At 48.5% G+C, this 21,601-nt stretch overlaps 1 long non-coding RNA gene across 2 annotated transcripts in view; it reads right to left on the bottom strand.

Annotated features, from left to right (window-relative positions):
- Positions 1-21,601, bottom strand: part of LOC123780120 (uncharacterized) — a 57,429-nt gene that overhangs the window by 26,450 nt on the left and 9,378 nt on the right. Inside the window, exon 3 of one of the 2 annotated variants that reach the window (XR_015722715.1) lies at positions 11,789-11,874. The exons of the other annotated variant lie outside the window; for it this stretch is intronic. This is a non-coding gene — a long non-coding RNA (uncharacterized LOC123780120). The remainder of the gene's footprint in view (positions 1-11,788; positions 11,875-21,601) is intronic. 2 annotated transcript variants of the gene reach the window in all.

Raw genomic sequence — 21,601 nt, 5'->3', positions numbered from 1 at the left:
TTTGAGAGAATTAATAAAATTGACATACCACTGGTAAGACTTATCCAAATGAATAAAGGACCCAAATTCATAAAATTATGAATGAAAAAGGAGAGGTCACAACCAACACCAATGAAATTGAAGGATTATTAGAAACTTTTATCAACAGCTTTATGCCAATAAATTAAGCAATCTGGATGAGATGGAGGCCTTCCTGGAAACCTATAAACTACCAAGACTGAAACAGGAAGAAATTGATTTTTTAAACAGGCCAATTAATTATGAAGAGATTGAGTCAGTGATAAACAACCTTCCAAAAAACAAAACTCCAGGCCCAGATAGTTTTCCTGGGGAATTCTACCAAACATTCAAAGAAGAAATAATACCTATTCTCCTAAAGCTATTTCAAAAAATAGAAACAGAAGGAAAGCTACCAAACTCATTTTATGAGGCCAATATTACCTTGATCCCCAAACCAGGCAAAAACCCCATCAAAAAGGAGAATTACAGACCGATTTCCCTAATGAATATGGACGCCAAAATCCTCAACAAGATCCTGGCTAATAGAATCCAACAGTACATTAAAAGGATTATCCATCATGACCAAGTGGGATTCATCCCTAGGATGAAAGGGTGGTCCAACATTCACAAATCAATCAGTGTCATAGATTTTATCCAGAAGGAAAAATTCAAAAATCATATGATTCTCTCAATAGATGCAGAAAAAGCATTTGACAAAACACAGCATCCTTTCCTGATTAAAACCCTTCAGAGTGCAGGGAAAGAGGGTACATTCCTCAATCTCATAAAAACCATCTATGAAAAGCCTACAGCAAATATCATTCTCAATGGGGAAGAGCTGGAAGCCTTTCCCTTAAGATCAGGAACACGACAAGGATGCCCACTCTCGCCACTATTATTCAACATAGTACTAGAAGTCCTTGCAACAGCAATCAGACCACAAAAAGGGATCAAAGGTATTCAAATCGGCAAAGAAGAAGTCAAAATGTCTCTCTTCGCAGATGACATGATACTCTATATGGAAAACCCAAAAGAATCCACTCCCAAACTATTAGAAGTTATAGAGCAATTCAGTAATGTGGCGGGATACAAAATCAATGCTCAGAAATCAGTTTCATTTCTATACACAAATAATGAGACCGGAGAAAGAGAAATTAGGGAATCCATCCCATTTACAATAGCACCAAAAACCATACGTTAACTTGGAATTTACTTAACCAGAGACGTAAAGGATCTATATTCTAGAATCTATAAATCACTCTTGAAAGACATTGAAGAAGACACAAAAAGATGGAAAAGTATTCCATGCTCATGGATCGGAAGAATTAGCATAGTTAAAATGTCCATGCTACCCAGAGCAATCTACAATTTCAATGTTATCCCGATCAAAATACCAATGACATTTTTTGAAGAACTGGAACAAATAGTCCTTAAATTTGTATGGAAGCAGAAAAGGCCCCGAATCGCCAAGGAACTGTTGAAAAGGAAAAACAAAGCTGGGGGCATCACAATGCCAGATTTCGAGCTCTACTACAAAGTTGTGATCACAAAGACAGCATGATACTGGCACAAAATCAGACACATAGACCAATGGAATAGAAGAGAGAACCCAGAAATGGACCCTCAGCTCTTTGGGCAACTAATCTTTGATAAAGCAGGAAAAAAACATCCGGTGGAGAAAAAACAGTCTCTTCAATAAATGGTGCTGGGAAAATTGGACAGCTACATGCAAAAGAATGAAACGTGACCACTCTCTCACACCATGCACAAAGATAAACTCCAAATAGATGAAAGACCTCGATGTGAGACAGGAATCCATCAAAATCCTAGAGGAGAACATAGGCAGAAACCTCTACGACATAGGCCAAAGCAACATTTTTCATGACACATCTCCAAAGGCAAGAGAAACAAAAGATAAAATGAACTTGTGGGACTTCATCAAGAGCAAAACCTTCTGCACAGCCAAGGAAACAGTTAGAAAAACTAAGAGGCAGCCCACGGAATGGGAGAATATATTTGCAAATGATGCTACAGATAAAACACTGGTATCCAAGATCTACAAAGAACTTCTCAAACTCAATACGTGAGAAACAAATAAACAAATCATAAAATGGGCAGAAGATATGAACAGACACTTTTCCAATGATGACATACAAATGGCTAACAGACACATGAAAAAATGTTCAAAATCATTAGCCTTCAGGGAAATTCAAATCAAAACCACACTAAGATACCACCTTATGCCAGTTAGAATGGCAAAAATGGACAAGGCAAGAAATAACAGTTGCTGGAGAGGACGTGGAGAAAGGGGATCTCTCCTACATTGTTGGTGGGAATGCTAGTTGGTACAGCCACTCTGGAAAGCAGTGTGGAGGTCCCTTAAAAAGTTAAAAATGGAGCTACCCTATGACCCAGCCATTGCACTACTGGGTATTTACCCAATGATACAGACATAGCGAAGAGAAGGGCCATATGCACCCCAATGTTCATAGCAGCATTGTCCACAATACCTAAATCATGGAAGGAACTGAGATGCCCTTCAACAGATGACTGGATTAAGAAGTTGTGGTCCATATATACAATGGAATATTACTCAGCTATCAGAAAGAACGAGTTCTCAACATTTGCTGCAACATGGACGGCACTGGAGGAGATAATGCTAAGTGAAAAAAGTCAAGCAGAGAAAGACAATTATCATATGATTTCTCTCATCTATGGAAGATAAGAACTAGGAAGATTGGTAGGGGAAGAAAGGGATAAAGAAACGGGAGGTAATCAGAAGGGGGAATGAAGCATGAGAGACTATGGACTCTGGGAAACAAACTGAGGGCTTCAGAGGGGAGGGGTTGGGGGAATGCGATAGAATGGTCATGGGTAGTAACGAGGACATGTATTGCATGGTGCACTGGGTGTTATATGCAAGTAATGAATCATTTAACTTTACATCAGAAATCAGGGATGTACTGTATGGTGACTAATATAATAAAAAACATTAAAATAAAAAAATGACAAAGAAAACAAAAGTCACAGGGGGCTCAGAGGGCCATGCTAGTTCTCCCGCCCTCAATGCTCAGCGGTGCCCCGAGGGGCACGGGTGGCTGCGTGGCAGTAGACTGAGTCCGGCGCTGGGGCTCGGGTGTCCCCAATTCCCAGCACTATGGTGCCAGGCCCCTGGGGAGGGACCCCTTGGCAGCTGACGTAGAGTTAGCGTTGGCCCCAGGAGCCTGGCGGGCCCTGTCCTTCGACTGTGCGGCCAGCAGAGCGGCGGGCCGAGGTGAGCCCGTGGGGGAGGGCGAGCGGGGGACCAAGCGTAGTGGCACGGGGGGCCATCAAAGGTCGCCAGGGGCTTGGGGGGACCTGCCGGTTCTCCCATCCTGAATGCTCGTGGGCGCCCCGACGGGCCCTGGTGGCTGCGTGGCGGCAGGCTGAGTCCAGCGCTGGGGCTTGGGGGCCCCAATCCCCTGCACTGGGAGGCCAGGCCCCAGAAGAGGAGCCCCTTGGCCCCCGACCTAGGGTTAGGGTAAAGCTATAGGAGCCCGGCAGGCCCAATCCGCTGGCTGTGCAGGGAGCAGAGCCGTGGGGCGAGGTGAGGAAGCAGGGGAGGGGGAGCATGGGCCAAATGGTTGAGGCGGGGGGGCCGTCAAAGGTTGCCGGGGGCTCTGGGGCCCTGCCTGTTCTCCTGCCCTGAATGCTCGGCGGCGCCCCCAGGGACCCGGGTGGGTGTGTGGCATCAGGCTGAGTCCTGCGCTGGTGCTCACGTGTCCCCAAATCGTGGTGCTGAGTTGCCAGGTGCCTAGGAAGGGGCCCCTCAGTGGCCAACCTAGGGTTAGGGATAGGCCCCAGCAGCCCGGCATGCAGGATCCGCCCACTGTGCGGAGAGCAGAGAGGCAGGATGAGGTGAGGGTGCGGGGGAGGGGGAGCATGGGCCCAATGGTCAATGACGTGGGGTGCCATCGAAAGTCGCTGGGGGCTCGTGGGCCCTGCCCATTCTCACACCCTGAATGCTCAGCAGCACCCCGATGGGCCAGTGTGGATGCGTGGCTGTAGGCTGAGACTGGCGCTGGGCTCGGGGGACCCCAATCCCTGGTGCTGCGGCGCCGGACCCCTGGGGAGTAGCCCCTCCGCAGGGGAACTAGGTTTTCTTCGGGTTAGGCCACAGTAACCTGGCAGGCACAATCGTTGGGCTCTGCAGTGGGGCACGTGAGTGAGCTTTGGCTAATGCAGAGGGCCCTTCCTTCTTCGAAAGGACAGCGAGGAGACTGTGATCTGGGGGCTGCTGGACCCTCATCCCACACATCTGCCATTCCTGTGAGAGGGCCCAGGTCTGAGGCCTTCTTCTGCAGAAGAGGAAAGGGGTCCTGGAGAGCCCTGGATGGGGTATGGGCACTGTGGGAGAGCAGAGCGGGCTGGAGGGCAGCCTCAGCCCCTAACAGAGTCATTCCCCATCCCTGCCGCCTCCCAGCCCTGTCTCTACCCCAATCCTGGGACCCAGAACAAAGGGCATGGCTTCCACACATCTGGTGGAACGTCGACACTGGGTGCTCAGCAGGTACTCAGGAGACCCAGGGAGGGCTCGGGGACTGGACGTCCCCCACCCAGTGGGAGATTAGTGTCCACAGAAGGACACCCTCTCCTGGCACCTACTGAACGAGGCAGCACGTAGGCACGGGAGGGGAAGTGGGCGGTATCGGGAGGGTCCTCGGAAGGCCAGGGATGGGACAGAGTCCCTTTGTTCCCTCCTTGGTTGGATAGTCACAGAGCACTAGTGTGCACTGAGGGCAATGACCACGCCAGACACGCCACCCCTCACTGCCCACATGCAGTGGAAGTCACGAAGCAAGTGGGCAGGGAGACTGAGCAGGGCGTCCAGCTTCCACTTGGAGGACAGAAATGGTCACACCAGGGGTCAAGGACTCCCACTCACAGAGGCTTTGGGCCAGCCCAAAGGTGGACATGGAGTAGGAATGGGCTCTGACAGCCAGGAGCCGGGGACCCAGGGGCCCAGGTTCCCACAGGGGTTCCCTGGGGCATCCGTGTGGGAGGTGCCCTGTCCTCTGACTCCTCTGCCCACCTGTCTGTCCCCAGGGCCATCTCCTCCATCCTGGGCACCTGGCTGGGCCACTACCCTGAAGATTTCTTCCAGGCCCCAGAATTTCCCTGCCTAAAGACACTACTGACATACGCAGGGCTCCATGTGCCAGGCTCAGACCTGGAGAACGTGCCTGGCTCCTCCTCTCTCGGCTGCGACACCTCGAGCCCGCTGAGCCGGAGGCTGGGGATGAGGAGGACTGGGGGTGACTGATGGAGGACTGTGGAGGGGAGAGAGTGGGCCACACAGACCAAGCCTCCACAGACTACAGTTTGGCTGGGAGCAAGGAGTGGTCTCACATCACTGTCCCCATGGGCTACAGTTGGGGAGACCACCCAGGGACGGGTTCTTAGTCTCAGATAATATTGACTGGTGGGCAAACTTGTCTTCATTTGGAAGGGACATGGAAAGACAATCATGATGACCATACTTTCTCTTCTTGGAACAACAGCAGCATGCCCCAGGACGAGATCTGAAAGCGCCCCGAAAGCTAGTCCCAGCTCCCACTGTGGTGCCTGATGCAGCTTCAGAGCCTGAGCTGGAAATACCCATCACTGGTGCTGGAGCTCAACAACTCAAAAGTCAGGGACATCACCAGCCGTATCGGGCCCAACACAGCTGGTGGTCAGAGCTCTGATCCACCGTGAGGACGTGCAAGAGTCACCTGTGCCCTTGGAAAGCCAGGAGCCTCAGCAGGCCCCAGCACCAGCCACGGAGGTCCCTGAAGAGCCCGAGATGACACCTCCCACGTCAGAGCCACGGCAGGATATACTCCCAGCTCTGACTCTCTGTCGGGAGCTAGAAGAGTCACCTGCACCTTTGGAAAGCCCGGAGCCCGAGCAGGCTCCAGCACTAGCTATGGAAGTCCCTGAAGGGCCCCTGATGCCACCTGCTCTGTCGGAGCCGGCGCAGGACGTACTCACTGCTCTGACTCCCTGTCAGGAGCTCCAAGAGCCACCTCCGCCCTTGGCAGCGCCGGAGCCCGAGCAGCCTGCAGCACCAGCTACGGAGGTCCCTGAAGAGCCCCTTAGGCCGCGTCCCATGTCACAGCCAACAGAGGATATACTCACAGCTCTGACTCCATGTCAGAAGCTCCAAGAGCCTTTTTCGCCTTTGGCAACCCCAGAGCCTGAGCAGGCTCCAGTCCTATCTACAGAAGTCCATGAAGAGCCCCTTAGGCCACGTGACATGTCAGAGCAACCGGGGTATACACTCACAGCTCTGACTCTCTGTAAGGTGTTAGAAAGGTCACCTGCACCTTTGACAGCGTGGGAGCCTAAACAGGCTCCGGCACCAGCCATGGAGGTCCCTGAAGAGCCCGTGATGACAACTTCCATTTCAGAGCCACAGTGGGATATACTCACAGCTCTGAGTCTCTGTCAGGAGCTTGAAGACCCACCTGCACATTTCGCAGCTGCAGCACCCGCGCACGTTGCAGCACTAGCTCTGGAGGTCCCTGAAGGGCCCCTGATGCCACTTGCCATGTCAGAGGAAGCGGAGGATACACTCACAGCTCTGACGAACGGTCATGAGCTGCAAGAGCCACCGGCGTCTATGGCAGCCCAAGAGCCCAAGCAGGCTCCAGCTCCAGCAATGGAGATCCCTGAAGGGCCCCTGATGCCACCTGCCCTGTCGGAGCCGGCGCAGGACATACTCACAGCTCTGACTCCCTGTCAGAAGCTCCAAGAGCCACCTGCGCCCTTGGCAGCCCTGGAGCCCGAGCAGGCTGCAGTCCTAGCTATGGAGGTCCCTCAAGAGCCCCTTAGGCCACGTGACATGTCAGAGCCAGCGGAGGCTATACTCACAACTCGGACTCTGTCGGGAGCTAGAAGAGTCACCTGCACCTTTTGCAGCCCCGGCGCCCGCGCACGCTGCAGCACTAGCTCTGGAGGTCCCTGAAGGGCCCCTGATGCCACCTGCCCTGTCGGAGCCGGCGCAGGACATACTCACAGCTCTGACTCCCTGTCAGGAGCTCCAAGAGCCACCTCCGCCCTTGGCAGCACCGGAACCCGAGCAGCCAGCAGCACCAGCTACAGAGGTCCCTGAGGAGCCCCTTAGGCCACGTCCCATATCAGAGCCAACAGAGGATATACTCAGGGCGCTGACCCTCTCTCAGGTGCAAGAAGAGTCACCTGCACCTTTGACAGCGCGGGAGCCTGAGCAGGCTCCGGCACCAGCCATGGAGGTCCCTGAAGAGCCCGTGATGACACCTCCCATTTCAGAGCCACGGCAGGATATACTCAGTGCTCTGACTCTCTGTCAGGAGCTTGAAGACCCACCTGCACCTTTGGCAGCCCCGGCGCCCGCGCACGCTGCGGCACTAACTATGGAGGTCCCTGAAGGGCCCCTGATGTCACTTGCCTTGTCAGAGCCAGCGGAGGATATACACAGAGCTCTGACTCCCTGTCAGCAGCTCCAAGAGCCACCTGCACCTTTGGCAGCCCCGGAGTCCAAGCAGGCTACAGCACCAGTTATCGGGCTTGCCGAAGGGCGCCGCCTACCAACTCTCTCAGTGGAGCATACGGCCTCGGCCCCGGCCCCGGAGCAGCAGTTCCTGCTCGCTGAATCCCCAAAGGACGGCTTCCCCTCCCCTGTCATTCCAGTGTTTCTAATTTTTGCGTTGTTCATGCACCTATTTCATAGCTTAATACATTCTGGTCTATAAATAAAGGATAAATTGAGTTTTCATGGAATTTTACTCTGATCCTTTTAAATTGTACCTCCAGGTGTCATTAGGTACACAGTGTTTCACAACCTGTCCTTCTACAATATTTCCCTCCCAGACACTCCCGTGCCACTCGTCAGATACTGCTCATTCCCTCAGCCCAGTCCCTGTAGCCACGGCTCCCCTCTCATCTCCGCCTCTGTGAGTTACTTCTTCTGGGTTTTCATGTGTGTGGGATCAGGCAGTGTGGCCTTTTTGTATCTAGCTACGTAACCTATGAGTGATTCATTTTTTTTTTCAGCTTTTTTTCTCTTAAAAAACAAACAAACACAGAAAAACAAAAACAGAAACAAAAAAAAAAAACCCTTTTCACTACAAAGGAATATTGCTGATACAATACTGCGCATGTGAAGCCCCAAAATGAAATGTTTTCATGATCTGGGATAGGCTTCCCTTTTGTAAGTGTGACCCAGGAGCCAGAAATCTCTGGGTCCAGGAGACACCTTCAAAATCTTTCATTTTCCTGGATAGGCCAGGTTTCAATGATTCTAATGTGCATGTTATAAAAATATTAAGACTGCATATTAAATCTTCCTCTTTATTACAAACATATCAGGTAATTTAAAAGTTCTCTAAGGTTTCAGCCAGATTACGTTTTGGTAGCAAAAGAGTGATGTAAATATGAAGAAAGGAAGACACATTCCTTCTACCTTCTACCATGATAGCCCATAACACATGGCGTCCCTCTTCCAGTCCTTTCCCTCGGAGTGTATGGGTGAGTGAGAGCGGGGGAGGGGGTTTGCCTGTGTGGGGGACAGGGTGGGGCAGGGAGGGTTCCACAGCTGGGCTCTTGTTCGGCCTGAGGTCCCCACAGTGGACAGGCACTGCTACTCCTCTCCTGTCCCCTTCTGCATTTTCAGGGGCTACACATCATTTACTCAGCAGCACCACCTGCCCAACAACTGAGACCTCTCCAATTCTTTGAGTCTCCTCCTTAAAGTGAAGAGTACAATGTGCCGTAAATCTCTTCTGCTTTAGGGCTGTTTCCTAAAAGCACAATTTCTGGAACACACGCTAGTCCCATTGTTGGGAGTATTGGCTGCAGGGTCCTCTAGCTATACTCTCTTTCTTTCCGTGGAGCCTTGCTCGGGAAAGGAGGGTCCCCGGAGACTAGAGATGAACCCTGAAATCACGAGGAAGACAAGCCAGCACTGAGGCCACCAGGCTACCTGGGCGGGACCCGTGGAGCACGGAAGAGCCTGTCCATACCGCCCTCATGGATCCTCCCTCCACAAGCAGCCCTGCCCCCCCACCCCACCCCCACCCCCCGTCCTGGAACACCCCTCATCCAGACCCCGTCCCGGGACACACCCCAGCCACTCCAGCCCCTCTTGCTCTAGAACTCAGCTTCTAAGTAGAGCAACCGGGTCCTGCTTCCAGGCCAGCAGAGGGGCGTCGGCCGGGCCACACTTGTCTGCTTGCTCCGGGTCCATCCTTTTTGGGCCCTCTCCTCGCAGGACGGAACCAACCTCTCAGGGCCGCTCAGCTCAGGGAGTCACAGACATGACCTGAATGTGTTCATCCATATGTCCACTAGGTGGCAACAGCGAGAACTGCTTGAACCTCTGTGAACAGGAGGGACCTTTACTGAGGAGGCAAGAGAAGGCTAGCTGAGGAGGACAAAGCCGGAACTGACACCCCACACGCACACCCCGCACCATGGGGTGGACGTGACATTCCTCAGGCACTCCCGGCTGCCCTAAAGGGCAAAGAAATAGTTCACCTATAGACACCACAATCCTGCAAGACTTAAGTCTCCCTCAGTCTCCCAATGTCTTAGCACTTTCCAAGAACCAAGCCTTTCTATCAATTACTTAGCTTCCTGAAGGGAAAGTAGATACAATGAAATGTCCTTCTAATCTGCAGCCTCCAGGAAGTTCCCAACCGTCTTAATGTTCATGCCTTGCTAGAGGGCAAAACCACCTTCCCTAGACAATGGCAAGGCCTCTGTACCTTGGGAGTCTTCTTTAACCTATGCAAGTATTATCTCAACCTCCCTTTTCCCTTCCCTTCCCCCAACCCCATAGTCTTATCATCAGCCACCCCTCACAAGCCGGGGCAGCAGCTCTATCTGCCACGGGTCCTGTCATAAACCACCAGTTTTGCACCAAAGACGTCTCAAGAATTCTCTCCTGGTCGTCGGCTCCGGGTTCCACCCCACTGAACCTCACCTATATTCCACGACCTCCTCATTTCCAAAGCACACTGGGTGCTCATGGAAGCTGCAGGATGGACAGAGCCTCAACCGGCGGCTTTGGCATTGGGCATAGCCCCTCCACACCCCTCAGGCTCCTCCAGCAGTGACCCCCTGCCCCTGCCAGCCCCAATTCCCGATAACCCTCCGGTTCAGTTGTTGTGAGAGCAGTGCCTACGCTTCCTGCTCGAGACCCAAGTGAGGAGAAGGGAGAGATCCCTCTCCTCGCACGAAGTCACTTGACAGGGAGTCCACTTGATCAGAAGCTCTCCGTCTGGGAGCCCTGCAAAGGACAGGAATGCTGTGACCCTCCGCCTTCCCCCAGGAGCTTTGGTGTGGGGAGCACCGCAGACGTCTACACAACTTGGCGCACAACAGCATCACACCTCCGCGCCTACAGATGCGGGCGGCCGTTTTTATTCTCACCCTCTCAAGAGGCGGGGAAAGCCCTCTGGGAACGCAAGGCACACAGAGCAACCCGCTGACCCTGAGCCCCACCGGGCCCCCTGGCAAGGGGCAGTGCATCCCCGTCCAGGCAAAAACACCTGCGAAACAGGGCACTAGGCCCCTGCCCCCCGAAAACGAGGTGAAACAACAAGTGAACAGCAAGTTTACAGACCAAAGAGGACGGCCAAACTCCAGCGCTAGGGGAAAATAGCACCTAGAGCTCGAGGCTTTTTCTCATCATTCATTTCTCTCTCCATTCAACATTTTCCATTTCGTTTTTTTTTTTTGTCTTTTTTTCCCTTTCCAACGACTTTTTCTTTTTCTTTTAGCAACTCTTCATTTTTCAATCTTTTCTTAACTTTCATTTTTTACATTGACATTTGATACACATATTCTTCATTCTTGGATTCCTGTCGCTATATTCAATTTGATTTCTGTGTATATATGAGTTTGGCTTTCTTTACCATTTTGGGATTTAGTGACTTCCAACACACAGACCAACAGACACTCGGGACCAAGTGGATCACCCTGTTTTGTCCACCCTGTGAGATCCTAATCTCTCTCTCCCCCATCCATTCTTCTCTGGGAAAAGTGACTAGAGGGAGGGATTCACGGCAAAAGAAAGAGCCAGAGGTAACCCTCTCGGCCACTGATCTAATGCATACGGTTTTAAGTAAGATGTCAGAGCTGGAACTCAGGATGACAATTACAGAGTTGCTAGCTGGGCTTGAAAAAAGTCTAAATGACACGAGAGACTCTCAGAGTGCAGAAATGAAATCGAATCAGGCCCAAATTCCAAAGGCTCTAACTGAGATGCAGTCTACATTGCATGTGGACACTCTAACGGCCAGGGTCAATGAGGCAGAAGACAGAGTCAGTGACACCAAAGACAAGCTGACGGAAAGGAAGGAAGCCGAGGAAAAGAGAGAAAGCCAACGAATGGACCATGGGTGGGGGAATCGAAAAATCAGTGATGCCACAAAAGGAAACAATATTGGAATTACTTCTGGCCCCGAGGGAGAAGACACAGAGGGACAGAAGATCTGTCTGTGTAGATCGTAGCTGAGAACTTCCCCAATCTGGGAGGGAAATGGGCATTCAAGTCCAAGAGGTAGAGAGGACTCTTCCCCAAATCCACAGGAATAGAGGAACACCCTAACATATACAGTGACGTTTGCAATTTCAGACACAAAGAGAAAATCCTGAAAGCAGCTTGAGACAAGAGGGTCTTCTAGCCACATACCTATCCACAGAGACCTGGCACACCAGAAAGGGCTGGCGTGATCGAGTCAGGGTACTAAATGAGAAAAACATGCAGCCAAGAATACTTTACCCAGCAAGGAGGCATTCCGAATAGGAGCAGAGATAAAGAGCTTCCAGGACAGAAAGGAACTCAAAGGATTTGGCCGCGAAACCACCCTGCAAGAAATAGGAAGGGGGATCCTGTAAGTGAAGAGACACTCCAAGAGTACCACAGACCAGAAAGAAACAGAGACCATCTACAGAATTAGGGACGTGACAGGTAATGCAATGGACTCATCTCCATCTGCTTTTTAGATTTTTTCTTTATCATTGGTCTGAAGCAATTTTATTGGGATGTAGGTTGATAAGGAGGGTTTTTTTCATGATCTTTATGTTTGGGGGTTTTGTTGGCTGGATTCCTGAATTCTTGAATCTCTGGGTGGAGAGGGTTCATACAATTCAGATAATAATCAGACATTACTTCTTCAAACAGTTTTTTTCTGTACCTCAGCCAATTTCTTATCTACCAGGCCACGTGAAATTGCTACAAAGCTCACACATACTCTAGTGTTTGTGTGCAGGGCGTGGTTTGCACCCTTCCTTTTCTCTGCTTTATTCTGGACAACTGCAATGATCATATATTCATGTTCTCTCTCTCTCTCTCTCTCTCTCTCTCTGCTATTTAGTGTCTAACGTGAAAGAAAGGCCATCTACTACATTTTTCATCTTAGACGTGCTACCGTTCAGCTCCAGAAGTTGGGTTTTCCTTGTTTTCATATTTTCTATATCTCTGTTTCACTTCATCCTTTGTGTACATTCTTACGTATATAAAACCTCTTTCTAACAGTGGTTGGAATGTCCATGGGCAATACTTCCATCGTCTTTTTCATTTCTGGGTAGGTTTCTATTGTTTAATCTTTCTCCTCAGTACGAGGTGAACTTTTCTCCCTCTTTGCATCCTGGTAATCCTTTGTTGGAAGGCAGGTATCGTGAATTTTAATTGTTAGATATTAACTATGGCTTATATTTCTACACATACTCTTGAGGATTGTTCTGATGGGGAGGTTCCTGGAAAACTATCCTTCCAGACTAGCTTTCCAAAGGTTTGTTAGGTGGTATCACAGTGGTCTTCAATGTATTTTGCTACTGTTCTGTTGGTATTCTGAGCTCTCTTTGCAATGTCCCACGAATTACGAGGTTTTCCACTCTGCCTGCTGCCGGTAGCACAGACTTTTCCTGATTGTGTGTGAAAGCTACTGACATTTTCCTCTCTGCTTCCCCTGGGCTATTATTTTCCCCACACCACCTACGTTCCTCACACATGTGCCCTACTGTGGAATTCTATGACAACTCAAAAGTGGTCCTAGATGGCTTTCTGAGGTCCTCTTTCTCTGTGCAGCTCTCCTCAGTATTCTGTACTGTAAACCACAGCCACATTGACTTCTCCAAACTTCCACCTTGCTCTCTCCAACTCATGGAAATGGCTGAGCTTCGCCTGTGTTCTACATTCCTGACCCGTAGACTAGAAATGAAATCTCTTTAGGCAGTAAGTTAGGGAAATGCAGAGTCCCTCATGTTTGTCTTCCCCCTTGCACTAGTCACTTCCCTGCATTGCCTGGAAATATATCGAAAGTGTTCTTTTGCCAGGGCGCCTGGGTGGCTCAGTTGCTTACGCCTCCGACTCGTGATCTGGACTCAGGTCACGAACTCAGGGTCTTGGGATCAAGACCAGCATTGCGCATCACACTCAGCACAGAGTCGGCTTGAGATTCTGTCTCCCCTCTCCCTCTATCCTCCCCACCCCCCCCACTCTGTCTCTCAAACCAACACAGAAAATCTTTCAAATAAAAGAAAATCAGTTACGTAAGAGACAGCCTCTGCAACAAGGGGAAGACCCCAGCAGGGTCCGTGCCTTGCCCAGAATCACAGACTGGTAAGAAGGCAGAACCAGGCCTGAACCCAGCTCTCCGAGTGTCCTCAACGGTGGGGCCGTGGCTGAACCTAGCTACTCACTGGGAGCTCGGGAAGAGGCTGTGTTTTGGAACTGGCTGTAGACCTGGAGATGGTATGGGGGTGAGAAGAAGCATCGACATCCCAGGTAGGAGGCATCCCAGCACGTACCCGTCTGAGGAGGAGCCCAGGCCAGGGCAACCCACTGACGGCACCCCTGCCCGCATGACACCCAGAGGAAAGGAGGGATGGCTCGTGACACACGACTGGCAGCGTCTAGGGGCAAGGGTGGGCTCAGCCCCTCTAAGCCAAGGCTCCAATGCCTTCTGCAGGGTTTGCCTTGGAAATTAGAAAGCCTAAGACCTGGGAAAGCTATTTCCCATCCACCCCTAGGTGGGACTCTCATCTTCTCGGCCTGCACAATAGGAGTATTGGGGTCCACACATGTGCACAGATACACACACAACACAATAGGGACTGTGGGTGGCATCGGAGGAGCTACAGACTCAGAGAAGGTGAGAAAGGAAGAAAATGTGGTGGCAGGTATTCCCTACGTGGGACACCACTCCCCCAATTTCTTAGATGGTATCCCACCTATGCCTGTGGACTTCCGCAAGAAGTCCGCTGGAAAAATCCCTATCGCACAGGCAAGACACAGACCATCCCTGACGGGCACAACGGCTTCTCCGGGGTCCCAAACAGGGAAGATGGAGACTTGCATCAGAGCCCGGGGTGTTTCTAAGCTGGGGCCCTGGCTGCACCCAGACCTTCCCTAGGGCCTGTGGAGAGGGTTGTGTTGGTGTCACCGGGTACGCATGTGGCATGGCACGCAGAAAGGGGATGAGCAGTCGGCAGCCCAGAGCACTGTTTGTGTAGGTGCTAGTCCAGGTGTGGACTCGGGGAGGGGATCCCAGGAAGTGAAGTCACTTCCCTGATAACCGACCCCCACAGAACTTGGAACCCCGGTCACCAGGCACCCACATTCTAGTGCGGTCCCGTATCAGGCTCACTTGGCCGGAGACATTTGATAGCGAAAGATGTTCTCTTGCTGCGTGCCCATTTTCCGGGGCTCTGGTTTCCAGAAACCCCGGGCTGAGGGACTTTTCACCTGCTGCAGACACTGGCTCAACCCGCGCCCCCGACGCTGCAGGGCCTTTGCCAGGAGGTGCCGGAAGGTAATACTGAGCGGCCTAGGCCAGGCCAGGCCAGGCCACCTCTCCGAGCCATCCCTGGGCAGCCCCATCCCCCCAGTTTCAGGGAAAGAGGGGTATGTGGGGGAGGTCCCGCCCTGGGCTGGAGGAGGTTGCAGGGCAGTGGATACCCTGGGGATGCCTTCATGGTCACACCGATGCCACGGTGGGCAGGGTGGAAAGAGGATTCCTGAGGTGCCTCTCACCAGGGCCAGAGTGAATCCAAGGCCCTCGAGCTGTGTCACTTTTCTCTCCATGGTGGAGCTGCGTGCATCCTGGGGTGTGGTGGGTCTGCAAGGGAGTCCCCTGGGTCTGAGGACCAGCAAAGGCAGCCAGACAGACCTCCGAGGCCTCCCGCCTGGCTGCCGGGCACTGTCTTTACAGAGCTCCACACAGGAGACAGGGCAGGAGCTGAACGATGGGATCCCCTGCCCCACCTCCTTGAAGGACAGGAAGGAGTCCCCTACTGCCAACAAAGTCCAGCGCTGGCTCAGGGTGAGTGGAGGTGCCGGAGGGACCCAGCACCCAGGGCACCGATGCGGCACAAAGGGACCCAGATCCCAGAAACCAGCCTCTGGGCTCCTCGGGGCTCCCTCCTGGACTCCTGCTTCCATGTGAACCTGGATCCCCATCTCCTCCCCAAACCTGCCCTCAGGGCCCTGCCAACGGCCTTGACCCCATGCACAGTCCCTATCCACATATCTGTACGAATATCAGAAAAGCCACCTTAAACCACCTCTCATCCCTTGCTCGAGATCCTGCTGAGCTGGGAGACTTTTCCCCAAAGGGGCCTGGGGCTCATGGTACTATGCCTATTGCTCTGCCCTTTGGTTGTGAAGGAACCCATCCCTGGGGCCCCTCCAGGGTCCGGAGCAGGCGCCTCCTTGTGCTGCACAACATTCCAGAAGGCCCATCAGTTACCGCAGCCACTGAGCCCTTCACAGAGGCAGGACATTCATGTGATTCCCTTCTGTTGCCAACTCACAGCGCTTCACGGAACATCCTACGTGCCCTAAAATCCCGAGCACCCCCACCCATGAAACAGTCTCTGTGTTCTCAAGCCTGACATACATCGTCAGAAATCACAGGGATGATGCCGTTAGTGCAGGGAGCGGCTGTCAATACTCCGCTAACGATCTGACCTGAGATACCGACGTCCATTCACACACCCCCCACCTCACATCCCCGTATTGTTGCCATTCTCCTTTTTCCCTAAAGAGATTGCACGAGTTATTTTTTTGAGAGACAGACAGAGATAGAGACAGAGACAGAGACGGGGGTTGGAGACACAGAGGGAGAGACAGGATCCTCAAGCAGACCCTGCCCTAAGTGCGAAGCCTGACGACGGACTCGATCTCAGGACGCACGCATCAGGAGCTCAGCCGAAAGCAAGAGGCGGACCCTGAACCCACGGAACCAGCCAGGCACCTTGCTCCTTTTGTCTACTGTGGGCCCTCCTGTCCCACCTCTTTGCCTACGTCACCGAGAGCCTGGGGGTTTGCTCTGGGCTCCAACCCCCAACCCTCCTGGTGACCGCAGTGAAGACCGCATGTCTCCCCTGTCCCACCTCAGGCTAGAAAGGCCTCAACCGTGAAGAGCAATGGGACCTGCGTGGTGCGGTCCCAACGGGCAGAGCTGCTGAAGAAGCGAGTAGAACACCTGCTGCCCGCCTTCCTAGACGGAGACCTCAGCTACGTCTTCATGTTCCTGGCCACATACAGAGCTTATGCTACCACCCAGGAGGTGCTGGACCAGCTGGTGACAAGGTGAGCACCCTGCCCCTCCACAGCCCAGTGGGATTTGCCCACCTCCTGCCTGGGAGTCTGGGGAATGCCACCCAACTTCGCGGAGCCTCAGTGGGCTCCTCGGACTGGGACAGAGTTATTACAGGGATATTTATTTCCAAATAAATCTTGCACAGACATCATTTACATAGCATGTATGTCACTGGATAAATTCCTAGAATGGGAATTATTAAGCAAAATGAATTATACATTTCAATTTTGAGAAATATTGCCAAACTGCCTGTTGTATTGTATTGTGTATATTTCCACCAGCAACACATGAGAATGCATTCTTTCCTGACACCCCATTGACACATTGTGTCAGTAATTTTTTTTTTTTAACTATAGGAATAGGATAGGTATGTTACATAGCTGAGTTTCAATTTGTATAAGTGAGGATGAGATTTTTCCCCACATGCATGTCATCTTCCCAATCCTTCATTGGACATTGGTCTTTTCCCAACTGATTCACATGGATCCTGGACATGTTAAGAATATGAATTCCTTAACTGTTAAAGGATTTATAATTTTTTCCAGTTTTATCTTTTGTTTGTAGAATTTTATATGCAGTTTTACTTTAATGTAATTAAACACAGCTATTTATATATTTTTGAGCTTTTTGTCATTTTAAAAAAGCTTTCTCCAATCCAACACCATAGCATTTGAGTTGAGCTTTGCCTTGATAAGTTAACTAGTGGTATGTTTTATATAAAATGTATCATGCAGATGAATGAATTATCCTATTGGAAAAAAATATCTCCTATTTAAATTTTGGAGTTTGAGATAGTCAACATTTTGCTTTTTGCATGGTTAATATTCAAATGCACAGGCATTGGAAAACAGGCCTAATTGCTTCTAAAGCTATTTCTGGTTCTAAATGATAAACCACATCTTTGACACAAACAAGGATACTTTGTTCTCATTTTCAGTAGAAACTGACGGCCTCCAAGTCATCTAGTAGTTACCCTAAAGGATCCAACTGTAATTAAGATCTAGGAGATGTAGTTTACATCCCTTTGACCAGAATTAGAATTGTATTTGTCAAAATATTTTTCCTATGTTTATTCTAGCTGAAACTAGAAGCTACTTCTCATGAAGTAGATGGCGTAAAAGCATTTGTGGTTTTGTATCTTTACTGAGATTTTACAGTTTTCTGGTGATAATACTATCTGTGGACTCAGGGCCTCGTAATTAATCATGTATGTTGAAAACACCTTACGTATGTTCTTCATGACATGAAACTATTTTTTTGAGTGACTTAAATGGGGAGTATCTACACTAAACCTATATGCTCTTTTTATATTGATATATACATTTAGTCCAAAAAGTATACAAGAAATATCCAACAGTAATATTTTGAAGGGATATTCTATAGATTCATGGCTTTGCTGTTTTGTGAGAAAAGATTTTCCCTTTTTTAAAAAGAAAACTATACTCACATTTCTTGGTAAGGCAACTCTGTGTAGTTAAATCAGAGAAATAACATTTTGTCAGGTTTAGAGAACTCTTTCAGGAGAGACTACAACGTAGTCTTGCAGTTAGTATACATGAGTTAGTGTAAGTGAAGTAATTATTTCAAGTCCAAGGACTTCATGTGAATCTCCAGAGCAAGTCAAAGCATACCAAAAATTCTCAACATAAAAGAGAGGAGTTGGGTTTATACACGAACAAGATAATCAGATTTTAAAATTCCCATATAATTATCTAAACAGTCCGCCCGTACCAATTGTAAATTGTATTTACTTACTTAAAATGTGTAATTCTACCCAAAAGTTCATTTGTCCCTATAATTTACTTAAATGATGTACTTTTAACCAAGATTTCAATTTCATTGATGTCCCTATAATAATGTGGAAAGTAAAATGGAAAATTCGAACATTTATCCCACATGGAGCAATATGGAAGACCCTAAATAAGAGACTTCAAATAAATACCTTTTTATACAATGAATTGCTTTGAATGAAACAAATTTCCAGTGTTAGTGACATATAAATGGAGATGCAGGAAAATCTTGTCTTTTACTTCTATTTTTATTATTACATACAGAGATAAGATTTTATTTTATTTTTTTTTTTTTTAAAGATTTTATTTATTTATTCGACAGAGATAGAGACAGCCAGCGAGAGAGGGAACACAAGCAGGGGGAGTGGGAGAGGAAGAAGCAGGCTCATAGTGGAAGAGCCTGATGTGGGGCTCGATCCCAGATCACCGGGATCACGCCCTGAGCCGAAGGCAGCCGCTTAACCGCTGTGCCACCCAGGCGCCCCTGAGAGATAAGATTTTAAACAACAGAAAGAATAAAATCAAAAATTTCAGAAAAATAGGAAGTTTTGAGGACTAATTGTATATGGCATTGTTTATCCATGAGTATGATCTGGTAGGTCTTTCAACCCAGGTGGGAAAAGCAGGAGAGCAGCCCTGTGGGTGGGAGTGTGGGGTAGACTGGGTGGGTGATTGGCACCTACCACTCCCAGACATATCCTGTGCAGGATTTAATACTGTAAGTGTGATGGAACTTCACTTTAACATTCCATAGCAGAGTGTAGCTTTGACATAAAGGGACTCTACTTTCGATCCACAGCAAGATGGTTAATTGCAAGTACAGAAGAACCCTATTAGGCAGTACTTCCTTAGACGATGACTACGGAGTAGTTTACCTGCCTCTTGGCCACAACTTTTGTAAGCGAAAGGCCACCTAACTCCCTAAAGTTGGCTAGTATCCACTGCTTGCTTCTAAGCCAGTGCATTTCTTCTGCTCAATTTCCCAATTAAATCTGATCTTTCTTTGGGATCAAGTAAGTGAGCTGTAAGTAGTAAATAAAAATACTAGCTAGAAAACAGGTGGATAGGTAGTGAAGGTAAGAGTTTGCCTAGAAGGAATAGAAAGAAAATACAAACATATTAAGAGTCTCTAAAAAGTTAATACACATTGAATGTGAATGTAACTACTCATTTTTTTTTAAACTGTGACTCTGTCTAAAATAAAAGAGATGCTTTTCTGTGTAACTTTGGGATAATTATCTTTTATTAAAAAAAATCAAAATCTGTCCATGCATTCCCAAGAACATGTACTTTGGCAATTAAATGCAGCAGTAGGGCTATCAGAATGGGAAGTATTTTAGCAATTATTAGTTCATAAAATAACCTTGATTTCTTTTTGAGTCAAGTTCATATGTTTTCTTTAAGTGGGATATCCATGGAGCACTTTACTGTGGTTTACAAAAAAACTATTTCATATGGGAATCTGATCGCCATCAAAGCATTAAATCCTAGTCAATCACTAAAACCACTAGATCTCAATCACAACATCACCTTTTAGGTTTACAGTTCTTCCTCCTATGTTGGAGGTTCTCAGAATAACAAAGGTTTTCAACTAGATCCAGGAGAACTATGGAGGTCCTCATGTCAGACAGGTAGGTAGCAGAATTTCAAAAATCACATTTGGACAGTCAGGTGCTTTTCTCAGTTTGCTACATAAATTTGCCACAGCCTAACAAGTCTACCATTTTATGTTGCAACCATGTAAGTTATATACTATTTTCCAAACTGAACTTTTAAGAGTAAAAGGGACACTGATAATAAGGATACCGGGAAAACAAACATAATCTGGGCCTATTTCAGGCTAACTGGAACTTAATGGCCACCTTACCAGGGAAGTGTTAGGGTCCTTTGTCTGCTTCTATTTCAAGAATGCAAATATTGACTTTGGTATTTATATTGATTAAAGCAGGAAAAACATTACATCTCAATTTCTTTTGATGAAATGTGGATACACCATTTAGAATGATGGCTCACCCTTTCACATCCTATGATCTACCAATCTTGTTACCACTTTTTAAAGCTGGTTCGTACAGAGAAAACCCAAAACACCGCTTGTTTTAATATTGTAAATAAAAGACCTGAAACAGGGTAACAGGATCTCTGAAAAGCCAGGCCTTAAAAGGCATAAAATTGCAAGTCATTGTAATGTTGATCTTTATCCCCAAGATGATTTTGATGATGATAAGGTTTGTTATCATTCCTTGGATGGGTGCTGTATGCCAGGTGTTTTGCTAGGTGCTTTTCATATATTAACTTTCCTCGCCTATCCAACATCACTCTCAATCTGTCCAGATTTGCTTTATTCTAAGAACAAGAAAAATCAGTCATAGATAAGTTTGACTGATTTGTTTAAAGAAGCCCAGCTAGTCACCCAATGGAAGCTTCTGTGTTCAAACTGGAATACAATTCCAATCCCCACGCTCTTCTTGAATAAGCTACAATACCTTTATGTCTTCTTTCTTAGGAATTTTAGGATTCCTCCTGACATAGTAGTGTGGTCAGCCTTGTTCCCACTGCTGACTTTTACATTAAGGAATTAGTGGAGACATTTGAGGCCATCAGGAAACAGAACATGATGTACATTTGCCAATGTGTAAAGAAGGAAAATGTCCACATTACTAGCAAAATAATAAAAGCCACGTGTACCTAATCCACAGCAAATAATTTTGACCGGAGACTATAAACTGTGGGAACTGACGTGGGATTGGAAGATAAGAAATTCTTAGTAACTGCTTTGTCAACGCCAAATTCCCCACGAACTCCTCTTTGCAGCCCAGTCATAAGGGGCTCCTCTACCCTGCCACCTACCAGGCAGTCACATGAGGAGAGATGGGAGGTCTACCCAGTACACGTTCCACAGCAAGCACCAGAACACCTACGTGCTGGTAAATATTTGTTAATTGCAAGAAGGACCTAAATTAACTAAATCAGGGCATCAGTCAAATGGATAGGAGTATTTCCCCTCTGCAAAGCCTCTTTTTCCATTAAGTTAGTATTAATATATGACTATTATCATTTCCATCTCTCAAATCAGAAAACCAGGCACAGCAACGTTACTAATTAGATCACACCCTTTCTAAGTGATATTATCAATTAAAAGATCCGGGTATTTTAATTTGAATAAGACTGTAGGCTTAAGTACTATGCCCCACTCTGCTT

Source organism: Ursus americanus, chromosome 33 (genome assembly GCF_024610735.1).
Source record: "Ursus americanus isolate L20-20 chromosome 33, mUrsAme1.1.p, whole genome shotgun sequence".
NCBI classification, from domain to species: Eukaryota; Metazoa; Chordata; class Mammalia; order Carnivora; family Ursidae; genus Ursus; species Ursus americanus.
Note: the sequence above shows the minus strand (reverse complement) of the source record. Positions and strands in the feature narration are given on the sequence as shown.